Raw genomic sequence first — 14,567 nt, 5'->3', positions numbered from 1 at the left:
TCTGGATCTGCTGGGTCTGGAGAAGTAACTGCGGTTCAGCTAGGCTCATCTGTCTGGTAGCGAGCGTTGAACTTGGACCTGCTTCTGGTGGTGCTGCCGTTGGAGATGGACGTTGCTGGAGCGCCAGGTTCAAAAGAGGTCGAACACATGGCAGTGTCTCTCTTTATCCTGGGGGGTTTTGCCCTCTTTTGGGCCGTCCTTAGGTTTGGACCCAATTAATTGGGCAGTTCTCGATCACTGCCTTCGATCTGAGCCAATAAAGGGGCGGGTGTCTCGATGGCTGGGCGTGTCCTAAGCGGTCATTGACCTTGCTGTTCATGCTTCCTTACTAAGGGGAGTGGCGCCGAAATGTCTCAAATCGTCCCGGATACCTGAGATGGGCTAATCGGTTGGGGGTTTCGATGCTGCCTGTATTCTCTGCTCATGAATATACATTCAGGCTCTGTGCCTGCCTGAATCTTACATTGTCCATATTTCCCTTTAGGCTTTGCTAACATCCATGTTTCTTGTTGCAAGTGGCCATCCCAGATGGCCACACCCTGACTTAGAAATGCATCGCCTTTCCTTCATCGTCACTGGGTCAAAATATGGAAATCCTTGCCCACCCGCACGGTGGGCGTGCCTGCATGGCGTGGGCTGCAGAGGTTCAAGACGGCAGCTCATTGCCACCTTCTCAAAGACAATTAGTGGCGGACAATAATTTCTGCCTTTGCCGGTCACACTCGCCTCCCACCAAAGAATAAAAAGAAAACCCTGAATATACAAGAGTCAAGAATGGCCATTTGTACGAGGGTACCAGAGGGCACGAGGAGCCTGTGAAGCTGTATATAAAATGGTCTTGGGAGACAAGAAGGGATAAAACTCAGCTACGAATACAGCTTGGATATATGACAGCAGGGAGCCAGCACTGTTCCTTTGTATTCGTAGTTGTGTTAAATAGAAAGGAACAAACAATGTAGGATGCAGCACTGGTACAAACAGCCTGCTTCATGAATGACGGTGGGATGGGGCCTGCATGGGGGGAGAGGCCTCTTGTTGACATCGGGAAGAGTCACGTGGAGACCTGGCACTTCTCCATTGGGAGGGAGAAAACTATCAGTGGGAAAGTCAACATTGGCCTTGCCTTTTTCTCTGAGTCACCCTTTCCTCCCTGTTGAACATGATTTAAAAGTATAAAAATGTAGGGTGGAACTTTCCTCGGTGCTGTGCCATGGGTGACACTTTGCACAGTGGGCAAAGTACCAGAACATCAGCAAAACAGGGAAAAGTAGCAGTGAAGCCGGAGCATTTGTAGCTGCACGGTAAGTGAGGCACCTACCAATGAAGAAATCTTGTGTTACCTACTGAACATTTTTATACAGTCCCTGTTTTTCTTGGTTGAAAGATATCTGTCTGCACAAATAAATTCAACAGTGTAGAATTTGGTGGGTTCCTTAAATCACTGACATCAAAGACTTCCAACATAGTTGTTTACTCCTGAGCTCAATAGCTATGCACAGTACTCGCACTCTGCCCACACTCCAGGGTAGCTCCTGCCTCGTGAACACTTATGTAGCTGCATCACATGTTCTCACGTGACCACCCGGTCTACAACTTCCCCGTTTAGTTGGGACACCAGGTGGCATGAAGTGTAACAGTATGTACAGACTGTTGTGTGACATACAATTAAACAAACTGACAATGCATATATATATATATATATATATATAGAGAGAGAGAGAAAGAGAGAGGGAGACATGGATCAAGATGCAGCAACTGATGCAAGTATTGTACATAGCTGTTGAGTTCAGGAGTAAACTACTTCTCATAGAATATAGAATATAGAATATAGAACATACAGTGCAGAAGGAGGCCATTCAGCCCATCGAGTCTGCACCGACCCACTTAAGCCCTCACTTCCACCCTATCCCCGTAACCCAATAACTCCTCCGAATCAGCCAATCTCCCAGACTCCATCACCAGTCCTGTGTATGCTCTGTCCCACCAGCAGGGAAGCCCCAAGAACTACCACAGTCACTATAGCGATTGAACCCATACCATTGGCATCATTCTACACCATACCCGGTTATCTCGCTAACTGAGCTAACCAATCCCCATCATAGTTATACTCTAGCACAAAGGAAAATAGCTCTGGTTGTTGGAGACCAATCATCTCCAATTACTGCAGGAGTTTTTAGGACATCTTGGGCAGTGTCCTAAGCTCAACCATTTTCAGCTGCTTCATCACTGACCTTCCCTCCACCATAAGGTCAGAAATAGGTTTGCTGATGATTGCACCTTGTTTATTTGTATTTATAACTCCTTAGATAACAAAGTTGGCTGCTTCCACACACAAGGGGCGAGATTCTCCGACCCCCCGCCGGATGGGAGAAACGCCGGGGCAGGCGTGAATCCCGCCTCCGCCGGTTGCCGAATTCTCCGGAGATTCGGCGGGGGCGGGAATCGCGACGCGCCAGTTGGCGCCCCCCCCCGCGATTCTCCGGATGGGCCGAAGTCCCGCCGCTAAAATGCCTGTCCCATCGGCGTAGACTAAACCACCTACCTTACCGGCGGGGCAAGGCGGCGCGGGCGGGCTCCGGGGTCCTGGGGGGGGGCGCGGGGCGATCTAGCCCCGGGGGGGTGCCCCCATGGTGGCCTGGCCCGCGATCGGGGCCCACCGATCCACGGGAGGGCCTGTGCCGTGGGGGCACTCTTTCCCTTCCGCCTCCGCCACGGTCTCCACCATGGCGGAGGCAGAAGAGACTCCCTCCACAGCGCATGCGCGGGAATGCCGTCAGGAACATTCCGCACCTTTGGGGCGGCGCGATGCCCGACTGATTTGCGCCGTTTTGGGCGCCAGTCGGCGGACATCGCGCCGTTTCCGGAGAATTTCGTCCCAGATCTGGGCAGCATTTTGGCTTGGGCTAAGTAGCAAATAACATTCATGCTACACAAGCTCCAGGCAATGACCATCTCCAACAGGAAAGAATCTAACCATCTCCACTTGACATTCAACAGCATTGCCATCGCTGAATCTCCCACCATTCATATCCTGGGGGTCGCCATTGACCAGAAACATAACTGTCCCCACCACATAAACACTGTGGCTACAAGAGCAGGTTAGAAGCTGGGAATTCTGTGACAAGGAAGTCACCTCCTGTCCACCATCTAGAAGGCACAAGTCAGGAGCATGATAGAATGCTCCACAGTTGCCTGGGTGAGTGCAGCACTAAAAACACCCAAGGATCTCAACAATAGAAACTTAGAAAATTCAGAAAGAATGATTCCGATGGTGGGGGAGACCTGAATTAGGGGTCATAGTTTGAGGATAAACCTTTTAGGACTGAGGTGAGGAGAAATTTCTTCAGCCAGAGAGTGGTAAACTTGTGGAATTCACCGCAACAGAAAGTAGTTGAGGCCAAAAGGTTGCGTAATTTCAAGAAGGAATTAAATACAGCTCTTGGAGCTGAAGGGACCAAGGGATATGGGGGGAAGGCGGGATCAGGGTATTGAACTTGATGATCAGCTATGATGATAATGGATGGCGGAGCTGGCTCGAAGGGCCAAATGGCCTCCTCCTGCTTCTATTTTCTATGTATGTTTTTATGTATAACCCATCGGATCTCCATCTCCTCCCTCTTTTCTGTTGGAAAGAAAGCTGAACTTTAAAGTCAATTCTAAGCTATGTAGTAATGAAGTTCAAATCTTGTGTTCGGCCTGCTCAGTTGCCCTGAGCATGTGATTACATTAGTTGATGGTGTTGCAGTCTCTTTGTGGCCGGTGTCCTCACTGTTAGCAACACAGGACATTTCATCTGTGTGTTCATCACAGAATCACAGAAAATAAAGTGCCCAAGAGGCCCTTCGACCTATCGAGTCTGCACATGACACATGATAAGCATCTGACCTACCTACCTAATCCCATTTCCCGCAACTTGGTCCATAGGCTTGAATGTTGTGATGTGCCAAATGATCATCCAAGTACTTTTTAAAGGATGTGAGGCAGCCTGCCTCCACCATCCTCCCAGGCAGTGCATTCCAGACTGTCACCACCTTCTGTTTTTCCTCACATCCCCCCCACAAACCTCCTGTCCCTCACCTTGAACTTGTGTCCCCTCGTAACTGACCCCTCAACTAAGGGGAACTTACCCACCCTGTCCATGCCTCTCATAATCTTGTATACCTCGATGAGGTCGCACCTCTGCTCCAGCGATAACAGCCCAAGCCTATCCAACCTCTCTTCATAATTAGGGATTCGATGATTAAATGTTCCATCCCAGGCAACATCCTGGTGAATTTCCTCTGCACCCCCTCCAGTACAATCACATCCTTCCGATAATGTGGTGACCAGAATTGCACACAGTGCTCCAGCTGTGGCCTCACCAAAGTTCCATACAATTCGAATAGGACCTCCCTGCTTTTGTAAACTGTGCCTCGATTGATAAAGGCAAGTGTCCCCTATGCCTTTTTCACCGCCTTATTGGCCTGCCCTCCCGCCTTCAGAGATCCCTGGGCAAACACACCAAGGTCCCTTTGTTCCTCAGAACTTCCCAGTGTCAGGCCATTCATTGAATGTCACCTTACTCCTTCCAAAGTGTATCACCTCACACTTTTCAGCATTAAATTCCATCTGCAATTTATCTGCCCATATGACCATCCCGTCTATATTTTCCTGTAACCCAAGACATTCAACCTCACTGTTAACCACCCGGCCAATCTTTGTGTCATCTGCAAACTTACTGATCCTAACCCCCCCGCATAGTCATCAATGTTGTTTATACAAATAATGAATCATAGGGGCCCCAGCACAGATTCCTGCGGTACATCACTAGACACTGGCTTCTAGTCACTAAAGCAGCCGTCTGTCATCACCCTCTGTCTCCTACAACTAAGCCAATTTTGAATTCACCTTATAAAATTACCCTGTATCCTATGTGCCTTTGCATTCTTTATAAGTCTCCCATGTGGGACCTTGTCAAAGGCTTTGCTGAAATCCATATAAACTACATCAACTACACAACCCTCCTCTACAAACCTGGTCACCTCCTCAAAAACTCAATCAAATTGTTCGATTGGGACTGTTGAGGTCAATTTCAAAAGGGATCTATTGAAAGGAAATTTGCATCTTTATAGGCTTCCGCTCTAATGCAATCCGCAGGTTCGATTGTTCGACATGACCTCCCTCTGACAAAGCTATGCTGGCTATTCCTGATCAAACCTTGCCTCTCCAAGTGGAGAGAGATTCTCTCCTTCAGGATTTTCTCCAATAGTTTCCCGACCATTGTTGTGAGACTCACTGGTCTGTAATTCCTTGGCTTATCTCTACGCCCTTTTACACAGACAAAGCGGGTGCGGCGGGACGGAAAAGCCCGCCCATGGTCTGCTTGCCGATCAGTGACCAGAAACTTCCAGGTAAGTAGGTTTCGAGGAGAGCTTTTTTACAGGCTGCTTGATCAGCCTGGAGTCCTTCTGTTGGATGTTTGCAGGCTGTGTTTGAACTCTCTACAGTTGAGCACTCAGGAGTGGCAGTCTGCTGATTGTCACCAGTCATGTGAAATTCCACAATGATTTCATAAAGGGATGTTTATCTGGTGTCTGGACCTGGCTTTTGTTTTGTGACTAATAGCGTGCCAGTCATTAGCCCCAGAAAGAGTCCTTATCCCAATTGATAACCCTGTTGCGTTCCAGGTAGCTATTACCATGGTAGATCTGCGGATTCCATTAGAGTGGAAGCCTATAAAGATGCAAATTTCCTTTCAATAGATCCTTTTGAAATTGACCTCAACAGTCTGAGATTGCATGGGAAACGTATCAGGACATGTCTCCAGTGTGCAATTCACATAATGCCTTAGTGGTCACCTTTACAATTCCCGACACCAGGGGACTTGTGGCGGCCATCTTCTTTTGATTCAGCAAAGTTAATTTTTAAATACATTAAGAAGAATAAAGTTTGATTTACGCAGTTTATGATTTCTTTCATGTCTGAGGGAGATGTCAGGACACAATTGACATCCCTCTCTTTTTCACTTTTTCTTGCAATGTGAAGAAAGCTTCCAGAGCAGCTTGTTGGACTGACAAGAAGCCTGGACCCACAGGCTCTGGAACAAGACACTCAAAGTCTGATAAGGTTGAACCTCATGACCCATCCCCATAACCAACTGTCTGAGTAAACAGGTTCACGGAAGCCATTGATGGACGGTGGCTGCCTCTCTTGGAAAGTGAGACAGGGCCTACGAGGTTACATGGCACTCAGAAACATTGAAATCCATGGGAGTTTAAAGCGTACAAGGCAGATGTGAGAATACAGCCTGTGAGAATGCTCTCGGAATGGAGTGTGGAAACTCCAGTGAATGTTATTTTGTATTGGTTCATGGGACACTAGTATTAGTGGCTAGATCACCATTTATTGCCCATCCCTAATTGCCCTTGTGAAGACAGTGAAGAGAGCTGCCTTCTTGAACCGCTGCAGTCCATGTGGTGTCGGTAGACCCACAGTGCTGTTAGGAAGGATTACTAGGATTTTGACCCAGCGACAGTGCGCCGATGAAAGTGACATAATTCCAGGTCAGGATAGTGCGTTGCTTGGAGGGGAACTTCCAGGTGGTGCCTGTCATGATATACATCAGCATATCATGGTGCAATCACACACACACTGACACACTGATGGACATACAGGAGGACCAACCAGCATACACAACATCGCAGCCAATCACCAGTGAGAGCACACGCACTATAAAGACAGGGGACACCAGAGTTCCCGCTCATTCTAGCAGCAGCCAGCTCAGAGCACAGAGCTCACAGCCTGCCTCTCAGACATTCACCATGTGCTGAGTGCCTCACCTAGATAGCGATAGGACAGGGTCCACAGATAAGCTGGTAATGCACATACCCAAGCTTACAGTATGTTATTACAGTTGAGTTGTTAATAAAATAGAGTTACGGGACTTCCGGGTGCGGCGATGACCAGCTAAGTCGCACGTTTCGGCAGCTCCCGGTGGAACGGACTTTTGGGCTCTTGATAGGAGCCCCAACGGCAATTTTAACGGCTAAAAACACCGTGCGGTAAACCAGAAGGGTGTTCCCCCTGGACACGGATGGAAAAAGGAGAGGAAAGTGGCCGGATTGCAGCGGATCCTTTGGAACAACGGCAAGGAAGGCAAGCAAAAACCAAGATGGCGTCGGAAGGTGGCAGTTTCATATGGGGCCCTGAACAACAAGAGTTCTTGAAATGCTGCGTGGAGGAGATAAAAAAGGAAATGAAGAAAGAGTTGTTGGCCCCGATACTACAGGCGATCGAAGGGCTAAAGGAGGAACAAAAGACCCAGGAGCAGGAGCTTCGGGTCGTGAAGGCGAAAGCAGCCGAGAATGAGAACGATATACAGGGCCTGGTGGTGAAGTCGGAGATACAGGAGGCACATCAGAAACGATGTGTGGAGAGGTTGGAGGCACTGGAAAACAACGCAAGGAGGAACAACCTGAGGATTCTTGGTCTTCCTGAAGGTGTGGAGGGAGCGGACGTCGGGGCATATGTGAGCACGATGCTGCACTCGTTAATGGGAGCGGAGGCCCCGACGGGTCCGTTGGAGGTGGAGGGAGCGTACCGAGTTATGGTGCGAGGATCGAGAGCAGGAGAAACTCCCAGAGCCATAGTGGTGAGATTCCTCCGTTTTAAGGATAGAGAAATGGTCCTTAGATGTGCGAAGAAAACTCGGTGCAGTAAATGGGAGAACGCGGTGATCCGCGTTTATCAAGACTGGAGTGCGGAGGTGGCGAGAAGGAGGGCGAGCTTTAATCGGGCCAAGGCGGTACTTCATAAAAGGAAGATAAAATTTGGAATGCTGCAACCGGCAAGACTGTGGGTCACATATCAAGGGAGGCACCACTACTTTGAGACGGCGGATGAAGCGTGGACTTTTATTGTAGAAGAAAAACTGGAATGAGTGGATTGTGAAAAAGAACGTTTGGACAAAGTGGTGGGGCGAATGGGGGGGGCGAAGAGGGGTTTTATGTTCTAATCCTGCGGTATGGTAACTTTTCTTTCTCCCACAGGTGGTGATGGGGGGAGGTGGGGAGGGAGAGGAGATGGGGCGTTGGCCATGGGAGGCGGGGCCGAGGGAGAAGCGCGGGCTTGGTTCCCGCGCTATGATAATTATGGCGGGAATAGAGAAGCAGGAAGGAGGGGGCGTCGCACGGTGCGAGCCGTGGTCACGGGGGGAAGCCGAGGTCAGCCAGAGTTTGCTGACTTCTGGGAGCAACATGGGGGGAGTAATTACGCTACCGGGGGGTCTAGCGGGGGGGGGTGGGAGGGGGGAATTACTGGGTTGCTGCTGCTGGGGAAAGGGGGGAGTGGGTACGGGAGAGGATGGGCGGGGGGGCACCGCCTGGGGGAGATACAGCTGCGTGGGAACTGGGTGAGAAGCTGGAAAAAGATAATGGCTAACCGGCAAAGGGGGGGGGGGGGGGGGGGGGGGGGGGTGGGAAGCCCCCCAACTCGGTTGATCACGTGGAACGTGAGAGGGCTCAACGGGCCGATAAAGAGGGCACGAGTACTCGCACACCTTAAGAAACTTAAAGCAGATGTGGTTATGTTACAGGAAACGCACCTGAAACTGATAGACCAGGTTAGGCTGCTCAAAGGATGGGTGGGGCAGGTGTTCCATTCGGGGCTGGATGCGAAAAACAGGGGGGTGGCTATATTAGTGGGGAAGCGGGTAATGTTCGAGGCAAAGACTATAGTGGCGGATAACGGGGGCAGATACGTGATGGTGAGTGGCAAATTACAGGGAGAGATGGTGGTTTTGGTAAACGTGTATGCCCCGAACTGGGATGATGCCAACTTTATGAGGCGAATGCTAGGACGCATCCCGGACCTAGAGACGGGAAAGCTGATAATGGGGGGAGACTTTAACACGGTGTTGGAACCAGGGCTGGATAGGTCGAAGTCCAGGACTGGTAGGAGGCCGGCAGCAGCCAAGGTGCTTAAGGATTTTATGGAGCAGATGGGAGGTGTGGACCCGTGGAGATTCAGTAGACCTAGGAGTAAGGAGTTCTCGTTTTTCTCCTATGTCCATAAAGTCTATTCGCGCATAGACTTTTTTGTGTTGGGTAGGGCATTGATCCCGAAGGTGAGGGGAACGGAATATACGGCTATAGCCATTTCGGATCATGCCCCACACTGGGTAGACTTGGAGATAGGGGAGGAAACAGGAGGGCGCCCACCCTGGAGAATGGACATGGGACTAATGGCGGATGAGGGGGTGTGCCTAAGGGTGAGGGGATGTATTGAAAAGTACTTGGAACTCAATGACAATGGGGAGGTTCAGGTGGGAGTGGTCTGGGAGGCGTTGAAGGCGGTGGTTAGGGGGGAACTGATATCAATAAGGGCACATAAAGGGAAGCAGGAGAGTAAGGAACGGGAGCGGTTGCTGCAAGAACTTTTGAGGGTGGACAGACAATATGCGGAAGCACCGGAGGAGGGACTGTACAGGGAAAGGCAAAGGCTGCATGTGGAATTTGACTTGCTGACTACAGGCACTGCAGAGGCACAATGGAGGAAGGCGCAGGGTATCCAGTATGAATATGGGGAGAAGGCGAGCAGATTGCTGGCGCACCAATTGAGGAAAAGGGGAGCAGCGAGAGAAATAGGGGGAGTGAGGGATGAGGAAGGAGAGATGGAGCGGGGAGCGGAGAGAGTGAATGAAGTGTTCAAGACATTTTATAAAAAATTGTATGAAGCTCAACCCCCGGATGGGAGGGAGAGAATGATGGATTTTTTGGATCGGCTGGAAATTCCCAAGGTGGAAGAGCAGGAAAGAGTGGGACTGGGAGCACAGATCATGGTAGAAGAAGTGGTGAAAGGAATTAGGAACATGCAGACGGGAAAGGCCCCGGGACCGGACGGATTCCCAGTTGAATTTTACAGAACATATTTGGACTTGCTCGCCCCGGTACTGACGAGGACCTTTAACGAGGCAAAGGAAAGGGGACAACTGCCCCCGACTATGTCTGAAGCAACGATATCGCTTCTCTTAAAGAAGGAAAAGGACCCGCTACAATGCGGGTCCTACAGACCAATTTCCCTCCTAAATGTGGATGCCAAGGTCCTGGCCAAGGTAATGGCAATGAGAATAGAGGAATGTGTCCCGGGGGTGGTTCACGAGGACCAAACTGGGTTTGTGAAGGGGAGACAGCTGAACACGAATATACGGAGGCTGTTAGGGGTAATGATGATGGCCCCACCAGAGGGTGAAACGGAGATAGTAGTGGCGATGGATGCCGAGAAAGCATTTGATAGAGTGGAATGGGATTATTTGTGGGAGGTGTTGAGGAGATTTGGTTTTGGAGAGGGGTATGTTAGATGGGTGCAGCTACTGTATAGGGCCCCAGTGGCGAGTGTGGTCACGAATGGACGGGGATCGGCATATTTTCGGCTCCATAGAGGGACAAGGCAGGGATGTCCTCTGTCCCCATTACTGCTTGCACTGGCGATCGAGCCCCTGGCGATAGCACTGAGAGGTTCCAGGAGATGGAGGGGAATACTTAGGGGAGGAGAAGAACACCGGGTATCTTTATATGCGGATGATCTGCTACTATATGTGGCGGATCCGGCAGAGGGGATGCCAGAAATAATGCGGATACTTGGGGAGTTTGGGGATTTTTCAGGGTATAAATTGAACATGGGGAAGAGTGAGCTGTTTGTGGTGCATCCAGGGGAGCAGAGTAGAGAAATAGAAGACCTACCGTTGAGGAAGGTAACAAGAGACTTTCGTTACCTGGGGATCCAGATAGCTAAGAATTGGGGCACATTGCACAGGCTAAATTTAACGCGGTTGGTGGAACAGATGGAGGAAGATTTCAAGAGATGGGATATGGTAGCACTGTCAATGGCAGGGAGGGTGCAGGCGGTTAAGATGGTGGTCCTCCCGAGATTCCTCTTTGTGTTTCAGTGTCTCCCGGTGGTGATCACGAAGGCTTTTTTTAAAAGGATAGAAAAGAGCATCATGGGTTTTGTTTGGGCCGGGAAGACTCCGAGAGTGAGGAAGGGATTCTTACAGCGTAGTAGGGATAGGGGGGGGCTGGCACTACCGAGCCTAAGTGAGTACTATTGGGCCGCTAATATTTCAATGGTGAGTAAGTGGATGGGAGAGGAGGAGGGAGCGGCGTGGAAGAGATTAGAGAGGGCGTCCTGTAAGGGGACCAGCCTGCAGGCTATGGTGACAGCCCCATTGCCGTTCTCACCGAGGAACTATACCACGAGTCCGGTGGTGGTAGCTACACTGAAGATTTGGGGACAGTGGAGACGACATAGGGGAAAGACCGGAGCATTGGGGGGGTCCCCGATAAGAAACAATCATAGGTTTGCCCCAGGGGGAATGGATGGGGGATATGGAATGTGGCAAAGAGCAGGAATAACGCAACTGAAAGATCTGTTTGTGGATGGGAAGTTCGCTAGTCTGGGAGCGCTGACCGAGAAATATGGGTTGCCCCAAGGGAATGCATTCAGGTACATGCAATTGAGGGCTTTTGCGAGGCAACAGGTGAGGGAATTCCCGCAGCTCCCGACACAAGAGGTGCAGGACAGAGTCATCTCAAAGAAATGGGTGGGGGATGGTAAGGTGTCGGATATATATAGGGAAATGAGGGACGAAGGGGAGACTATGGTGGATGAACTAAAAGGGAAATGGGAAGAAGAGCTAGGGGAGGAGATCGAGGAGGGGCTGTGGGCAGATGCCCTAAACAGGGTAAACTCGTCGTCCTCGTGTGCCAGGCTAAGCCTGATTCAGTTTAAGGTATTACACAGGGCACATATGACTGGAACATGGCTCAGTAAATTTTTTGGGGTGGAGGATAGGTGTGCGAGGTGCTCGAGAAGCCCAGCGATACATACCCATATGTTTTGGACATGCCCGGCACTACAGGAGTTTTGGGTGGGGGTGACAAAGGCGCTTTCAAAAGTAGTAGGAGTCCGGGTCGAACCAAGCTGGGGGCTGGCTATATTTGGGGTTGCACAAGAGCCGGGAGTGCAGGAGGCGAGAGAGGCCGATGTTTTGGCCTTTGCGTCCCTAGTAGCCCGGCGCAGGATATTGCTAATGTGGAAAGAAGCCAAGCCCCCGGGGGTGGAGACCTGGATAAATGACATGGCGGGGTTCATAAAGCTAGAGCGGATTAAGTTCGTCCTAAGGGGGTCGGCTCAAGGGTTCACCAGGCGGTGGCAACCGTTCGTCGAATATCTTGCGGAAAGATAGATGGGGGAAAAAAAGAAGGCAGCAGCAGCAGCCCAGGATTTAGGGGGGGGGGGGAGGGGGAGGGATGGGGGGGGGGGGGGGGGGGGGGGCGGGGGGGTGTAGCCTGTGACAAGGCAGTTGCCAATTAGGGCTAGTTTTCATTTTTGTTATTTAATATTTATTTATTTGTTGTTTTTTGTTTTTTTTTGTTTATATAAAAAAGGTCATTATTATCTGTATTGTTATAATGTTGTGTAAAGGATGCACAATGTACTGTGTTGGTTGACCAAAAATTTTCAATAAAATATTTATTTAAAAAAAAAAATAGAGTTACACCATCTCCAGCCGTGTTCATCTGTTTGTAGGCCAGAACACCCAACACTACAGTGCCTGTTGGCCTTGTCCTTCTAGATAGTAACGGTTGCAGGTTTGGAATGTACTGTCGAAGGAGGCTGGATGAGTTACCGGAGAGCAGCTTGTAGATGGTACACACGGCTGCCACTATTCACCAGTGGTGGAGGGGATGAATGTTTCAGGCAGCTAATCAACGAGCTGCTTTGTCCTGGATGCTGTCGAGCTTCTGGAGTGTTGTTGGAGCTGCACTCATCCAAGTAAATGGAAAATATTCCATTTGCACCTTGCAAATGGCGGACAGGCTTTTGGGAGATGAGTTACTCACCACAGAATTCCTAGCCTTTGACCTGCTCTTGTAGCCACAGTATTTGTATGGTTTGCCCAGTTCAGTTACTGGTCAGTGGTAACCCCACCCTCCTGGATAGTGGGGAATTTCAGTGATCGGAATGACATTGAACGTCAAGGAATGATGGTTATCTCCTTTCTTGTTGGAGATAGAATTAGAATTAGAATTTACAGTGCAGAAGGAGGCCATTCGGCCCATCGAGTCTGCACCGGCTCTTGGAAAGAGCACCCGACCCAAGGTCAACACCTCCACCCTATCCCCATAACCCAGTAACCCCTCCCAACACTAAGGGCAATTTTGGGCACTTAAAGGGCAATTTATCATGGCCAATCCACCTAACCCGCACATCTCTGGATGGTCAGTGCCTGGCATTTGTGTGGCGAGAATGTCACTTGCCACTTGTTAGCCTAAGCCTGAGTGTTGTCGGGTCTTACAAGAACTTAGTGATCATTTATCTATTTAAAAATTCCCTTCTTAAAAGACTGTGTTTGTCCCTTTACCCTTGCCCCTCCATATCGCAGAATAATACAGTGCAAAAGAGGCCCATCAACTCTGCACCGATGCATTAAAAACACCTGACCTGCCTACCTGCCTACTTAATCCCATGTACCAGCACTTCACCCATGGTCTTGAATGTTATGACGTGCCACGTGCCCATCCAGGTACTTTTTAAAGGATGTGAAGCATCCCGCCTCTACCACCCTCCCAGACAGTGCATTCCAGACCGCCATCACCCTCTGAGTAAAAAAGGTCTTTCCTCAAATCATATGGCAAAGCCACAGCTACACAGGCTCGATTCTGTCTCCTCTTCAGCTCAGCAAAGCAGCCATTGCCCCGAGGGAGATCCGAAGTTCCAACCCGTTGTTAGCGGTGGGAAATTAGGTTGGCAGGCCTGTCCAGGCGGGTGAAGTTGCTGTTTCACCCTCTTCCTTTGCTGGATAGTGGCCCGAGCAGACCAAACCGCACGCGGTAATGCCAGTGCCCTCAAATGCGACGCGCCTGGAGGGAAACCAGTCTTGTGACTCCAGAACGAACCGCATCCCGCTGTAGGTGCAGGCATCAGGAGAAATGGGAAAGCATGAAACCGAGGTAATTGCAGGCCTCCACCTGCAGAGGGCAGCAGTTTCTAACAGGCAGGACATTTGGTTCACCATATCCTACCTCAGTCTGAAAATTGCTGTTTAATAGTTCTTTGTGTACAGTGTTGCGCATATAATTCTAAAACTATTTTACAAAGCAAAGAAAAATATTTTCAGCTTTCGGTTAACCATTTCTGCGGGGAACTATTTCATGCCGCTTGATAATTTTGCAGCTCCTGGTTTACAGTCTCCCTGTTTATTTTCGGTGAGCAATGTCCCCTTTATGAAATTGGGGCTCTGCATGCAATGTTCTTTTTAACTTCCCGCTTAGCCGTGAACTTTTTTTTTGTCGCTGACATCTCCGAATTTTTGCAAATTTGTTACCCAGCAGAAGCTACTCAAGCACCACGTTCTTGAAGAACCATCAACGACGAAGTTACAGACCAAGAGCTGGAAAGTGGGATGAGGCTGGGTGATGACTTGTCTGTCGGAACAGATACGAAGAGATGAATGGCCTTGCTTCCGTTCTTTAGATTTCATGCATAGGTACATAGAAGATAGGAGCAGGAGGAGGCCTTTTGGCCCT

At 49.9% G+C, this 14,567-nt stretch overlaps 1 protein-coding gene across 1 annotated transcript in view; it reads left to right on the top strand.

Moving 5' to 3' along the window:
• Positions 1 to 1,149: 1,149 nt before the first annotated feature.
• The window catches only part of LOC140390363 (CD166 antigen-like), a 68,524-nt gene continuing 55,106 nt past the window's right edge, over positions 1,150 to 14,567 (top strand). The window contains exon 1 of the mRNA XM_072475470.1: positions 1,150 to 1,301. The gene's annotated coding sequence lies outside the window, so the exon portion shown is untranslated. The remainder of the gene's footprint in view (positions 1,302 to 14,567) is intronic.

Source organism: Scyliorhinus torazame, chromosome 14 (genome assembly GCF_047496885.1).
Source record: "Scyliorhinus torazame isolate Kashiwa2021f chromosome 14, sScyTor2.1, whole genome shotgun sequence".
Taxonomy (NCBI): Eukaryota; Metazoa; Chordata; class Chondrichthyes; order Carcharhiniformes; family Scyliorhinidae; genus Scyliorhinus; species Scyliorhinus torazame.
The sequence above is the reverse complement of the archived record's forward strand: the minus strand, read 5'-3'. Positions and strand labels throughout refer to the sequence as shown.